We start from the raw sequence: 6,043 nt of genomic DNA, 5'->3' as shown, positions 1-6,043 counted from the left end.
GATCATAAGCTTCTTCTTCAGAAGATGCCTCTTTAGTACTGTTGGATGATTCCTTCAATCCATTCAGACTCTGAGAGATCATATTGACTTGCTGAGTCAATATTTTATTCTGAGCCAATATGGCATTCAGAGTATCAATTTCAAGAACTCCCTTCCTCATAGGCGTCCCATTACTTACAGGATTCCTTTCAGAAGTGTACATGAACTGGTTATTTGCAACCATGTCAATGAGTTCTTGAGCTTCTGCAGGCGTTTTCTTAAGGTGGATGGATCTACCTGTAGAATGATCCAGTGACATCTTTGATAGCTCAGACAGACCATCATAGAATATATCCAGGATGGTCCATTCTGAAAGCATATCAGAAGACACCTTTTGGTCAGTTCCTTGTATCTCTCCCAAGCTTCATAGAGGGATTCACCTTCCTTTTGTCTGAAGGTTTGAACTTCCACTCTAAGCTTGCTAAGCTTTTGAGGAGGAAAGAACTTGGCTAAGAAAGCCGTGACCAGCTTATCCCAAGAGTTTAGGCTATCTTTAGGTTGAGAATCCAACCATATTCTAGCTCTGTCTCTTACAGCAAACGGGAAAAGCATAAGCCTGTAGACCTCGGGATCAACCCCATTGGTCTTAACAGTATCACAAATCTGCAAGAACTCAGTTAAGAACTGAAAAGGATCTTCAGATGGAAGTCCATGAAACTTGCAGTTCTGTTGCATCAGAGAAACTAATTGAGGTTTCAGCTCAAAATTGTTTGCTTCAATGGCAGGAATTGAGATGCTTCTTCCATGTAAATTGGAATTGGGTGCAGTAAAGTCACCAAGCATCTTCCTTGCATTGTTATTAATTTCAGCCATGTCTCCTTCTTTTTCGAAAATTTCTGTCAGATTTTCTCCAGAGAGTTGTGCTTTAGCTTCCCTTAGCTTCCTCTTCAGAGTCCTTTCAGGTTCAGGATCAGCCTCAACAAGAATGTTCTTATCCTTGTTCCTGCTCATATGACAAAGAAGGAAATCACAAAGAAAATATGGAATCCTCTATGTCACAGTATAGAGATTCCTTTATGTGAATAGAAGAAAAGAAATTCGAACACCAGGAGGAAGAGAGGGTTCGAATTTTTAGATGAAGAGAAGTGTTAGTAAATAAATAAAATAATTAGAAAGAGATGAGGGGGAGAGAATTTCAAAAATTAAATAAAAAGAAAAGAAAAATATTTTTGTTTTTAATTAAAATTAGAATTAAAATTCGAAAATTAAAAAGAAAAATGAAATTAAATTAAATTTAATACAATTAATTAATTAAAAAGGAATTTTTGTAAAAGAGGAAGGGATTTTTTGAAAATTAGAGAGAGAATTAGTTAGGTAGTTTTGAAAAAGATAAGAATCAAACAAAAAGATAAGATTGATTGAAAAAGATTTGAAACTTAATTTTTGAAAAGATAAGAAGTTAGAAAAGATTTTGAAATTGATTTTGAAAAAGATGTGATTGAAATTTATTTTGAAAAAGATTTGAAAAAGAAATTTAAAAGATTTGATTTTGAAAATTAAAGTTGATTACTTGACTAACAAGAAACTAAAAAGATATGATTCTAGAGTTTAAAGATTGAACCTTTCTTACTAGGCAAGTAACAAACTTAAAAAATTTGAATCAATCACATTAATTGTTAGCATTAATTTCGAAAATATGAATTAGAAATAAGAAAAAGATTTTGAAAATCAATCATAAAGTTTTCGAAAATATGGAAGAAAAAAAATGAAAAAGATTTGATTTTTGAAAAAGATTTGAAAAAGATAGAATTTTTAAATTGAAAATTTGATTTGACTCATAAGAAACAACTAAATTTTAAAAAGTTTTGAAAAAGTCAACTCAAATTTTCGAAAATTTATGAGAAAATAAGGGAAAGATATTTTTTTATTTTTGAATTTTAATAAGGAAAGAGAAGAAAAAAAAAGGAAAAAAAAATATCTTTTGGATGTTTTTCTCTTTTTCTATTAAACAACAAAAATGAAACAACACATAAAAATTTAAGATCAAAATAAAAATGCAAGCAAGAACACTTTGAATGTAAAGATGAACACCAAGAACACTTCGAATGTCAAGATGAACACCAAGAACTTATTTTTGAAAAATTTTCAAGAAAAGAAAACATGCAAGACACCAAACTTAGAAATTTTTAATTTTTAGACACTATGAATGCAATAATGCATATGAAAAACAAGAAAAGATGCAAAACAAGAAAATATGAAGATCAAACAAGAAGACTTATCAAGAACAACTTGAAGATCATGAAGAACACCATGCATGAATTTTTTTTTCGAAAATTTTGAGAAAAAAAATAAAAATATGCAATTGACACCAAACTTAAAAATTGACTCTAGACTTAAACAAGAAACACAAAATTATTTTTGGTTTTTATGATTTTAAAATTTTTTTGGATTTTTCGAAAATTAATTTGAAAAAGGAAAATAAGGATTCCAAAATTTTTAATAAGAATTCCAGGAATCTTGCACTGTTAGTCTAAAGCTCCAGTCCAGGAATTAGACATGACTTACTAGCCAGCCAAGATTTCAGGGAAAGCTCCGGTCCAAAACACTAGACATCGCCAATGGCCAGCCAAGCTTCAGCAGATATAAATCAGACATACAATCGCTGATACTTCAATTAACTTGCATCTATGCTGATGAGTGGAAGCCTCAGTCCAAAAAGAATTAGACATGGCTTTACAGCCAGCCAGGCTTCAACGTGCATCATGAAACTCTAGAATTCATTCTTAAAGATTCTGAAGAAAAATATATTTTTGAAAAACTTTTTCTTTTCGAAAATAATGATAATAAAAAAACAAAAGGCTTAAAATTAAAACAAAATTACCTAATCTGAGCAACAAGATGAACCGTCAGTTGTCCAAACTCGAACAATACCCGGCAACGGTGCCAAAAACTTGGTGTGCGAAATCGTGATCATTCCTTCCTTGGTAACGGTGCTAAAAACTCAATACGCCCGTTCATGTTCTTAATTCTGTTTCACAACTTCGTACAACTAACCAGCAAGTGCACTGGGTCGTTTATAAACCACTATTTTATGGTTTATATTGTGTTTAATTTTGTGGTTTTATCATGATCCTTACCCACTTATTCATTAAATTAGCATGCATTTAGATTTCCTTCCTGAATTTATTACATGTTTGAAAACTGCTTCCTAGAGACTTTAATTATTTATTTTTAATTCTCCTTTATTCCATTCGGTGCCGTGATCTGTGTGTTGAGTGTTTCAGACTTTATAGGGCATGAATGAGTTGGGGATTGGAAAGGAAGCTAGCAAAAATGGAAGGAACACAAGAATTTGAGGAGATAACCAGCAAGAAGTGACGCGGTCGCATGGCTCACGCGACCGCGCGAAGGAGAGCAAATCGCAGCAACGCGGCCGCATGGCTCACGCGGCCGCGCGGATTGGAAAAGCTCAGGCGACGCGGTAGCGTGGACGACGCGAACGCGTGGCGAGGAAAAGCGCGAATGACGCGTCCGCATGGACGACGCGATCGCGTGACATGTGCGATCTGCATAATCTGCAGAATTCGTTGGGGGCAATTTTGGACCCTATTTCGGCCCAGAACAGCAGACTAGAGTCAGAGAACATGCAGAAACAAAGGAGAGATTCATTCACAGACAGTTTTAGATCTAGTTTTACTCTCTTAGGTTTTCTCTCTAGTTTTTTTTAGAATTTTAATTTTTCAATTGGTCTTAGAATTGGAACATTGAGAAGAGTTATTTCCTTATCAAGACTTCATCATTCTAGTTTGTTTTCTTAACTTGGTTTCATTCTTCCATGTTCTTTGCTTTGCTCAATTTTGTTATTCGAATATTTTTTTGATTAATTAATGCAAGGATTATTTCTTTTTAATTCAATTTCAATTCCAATAATCATGTCTTCTTTTAATTCCCTTTCATATGCTATGGATTTATTATTTACAATGTGTGAGTAGTTTCTTACTTGATGGAGAGTTGATTAAAAGGAACTCTTAAGTTGGAAAGATTGAAGGAAAAAATTTGTAATTGGGTTAAATGTTAGATTGCTATCCTGTCACCGACGCCAATCCCTTTGAACTAAGTGGGTTGCAACTTGTGAATAGATCTGGCATTCCAACTTGTTTGACTTTCCCTTACCTAGTAAAGGATAACCAAACAGACAACCATTAATTATAAATCAATCTTACAATCACTCCATCAATAGTAGAAATTCCAACCAATCAACTCCCAGTCAAGGTTTTTATTCATATTAATTAATTTCCCTCAATTTACATTCCAATTTACTTAGCTCAACTTTTTGGAACATCTGATTAATAAGATAGCACACTTTCCTGCAACTCGTTGGGAGACGACCTGGGACTTAAAACTCTCAGTAATTTTTAATTTAATTCTCTGTGACATATTTCTAAATTGATAGGCAGATTTTCGGTGAGTTAAGAACTATACTTGCAACGTAACTATTTTAATAATTTTTAATTCACCAGCTTCTGCGTCTCATCAATTTTTGGCGCCGTTGCCGGGGAGTTGCAATAGAGTGCTAATTTTTTTAATTAGAATTTATTTATTTGCATTTTATTTTATTTTGCTACTATGAGCTGTATATTTCTTCCGTCAAATGATGCGTTCACTTCCTGATCCGCGCTTGCTAACATTCGATCCTGAAATTGAAAGGACAATTTCACGAATAAGGCGAGAACAGCGGTGGTTAGCCCGCTCTGAGGGCGGATCTGAAAGTGAATCTGAGGAAGAAACCAACCCCCGTTCTACTGATTTGATTGTTTTACGCGTAGAAAATATGGCAGCTAGGAGAGTTACCATCCAAGAGGAAGGAGCCCCTGATTTTACAATGCAACCGTTTCAGGCGCATCATCCGGCGGTAGCTACAGACTTTAAAATAAAGGCCGCACTGTTAAATTTGATGCCCAGGTTTCATGGCCTACCTGCTCAAGAGCCTATCAAGCACTTGAGAGATTTCCAGGCAGCCTGTTCTACTGTCAGGCGTGATGGCACTGATAAAACTTCAATACTGCTGAAAGCTTTTCCATTTTCTCTTGAGGGAAAAGCAAGAGAGTGGTATTACACTCAACCTCTAGCAAATGTATCCAACTGGGATACACTCAGAAAGGAGTTTCTGGAGAAATTCTTCCCATCCGAAGTCACTGATAAGCTAAGGAAGGATATCTCCACAATTGTTCAGGATGACAATGAGACTCTCTTTGAATACTAGGAGCGCTTCAATAATCTTCTGGAAGCATGCCCCCACCACATGATTGACAAGATTGTGCTACTCAGCTATATCACACAGGGTATGAGGCCCCAAGATAAGACCATACTGGAAAGTGCCAACAATGGGTCTATGAAGAAGTACAAGACCACTGATGAAGCTTGGCAATTGATCAGTGATTTAGCTGAATCCACTAGGAACCACAGACAAAAGCAAGGCCGTTCAAAAGCTGTTGCAGAAGTATCTTCTAGCAGCGAGACTGCTGCTCTATGTGAAGGCATCTGTGAAATGACCAACTTGCTGAAGAAAATACGGTTGAATCAACAAGCTCAGCAAGCTCAACCTTCTCCACCACAGCAAAACCAATAACTAGTCCCACAAAGAATTTGTGGAATCTGTGCTGATTACAACCATTACACTGATGAATGCCCACAGCTCTAACAAGAAGACAACATTGTGGCATCCACTTACAACTTCTATGACCGCCTCAACCAAGGGTACAATCAAAGTGGAAATAATAACCATGGATGGCAGGACAATTCAAACCAGAGTTGGAAGGACAACAATAACAGACGAGGCAGAGATAATCAGGGAAATCAGAGGTGGAACAATAACAACAACAGGCAGCAAAATCAACCTTACAGAGCACCTCACCTGAGGCAGAACCAAGGACCACAGAACAATCAGCAGCAGACCTCTCAATTTACCCATTCTTCTTTACCTTCTACTGAAGACCTACTGCAATCTTTTGAGAAAAGACAACAGGCCATGGAAAGTAACATCATGAATAGTATTAATGCCAGT

At 35.8% G+C, this 6,043-nt stretch overlaps 1 non-coding gene across 1 annotated transcript; it reads left to right on the top strand.

The window, feature by feature from the left end:
- The first annotated feature begins 352 nt into the window (after positions 1–352).
- On the top strand, positions 353–459 carry LOC148569013 (small nucleolar RNA R71). The gene has a single exon (XR_015883076.1). It is a non-coding gene; the product is annotated as a small nucleolar RNA R71 (small nucleolar RNA).
- Positions 460–6,043: the final 5,584 nt, after the last annotated feature.

This window comes from Arachis ipaensis, chromosome B4 (assembly GCF_059453495.1).
Source record: "Arachis ipaensis isolate K30076 ecotype BB chromosome B4, ASM5945349v1, whole genome shotgun sequence".
In the NCBI taxonomy this organism is placed as follows: domain Eukaryota; kingdom Viridiplantae; phylum Streptophyta; class Magnoliopsida; order Fabales; family Fabaceae; genus Arachis; species Arachis ipaensis.
This window is presented reverse-complemented; position numbering and strand designations above follow the sequence as displayed.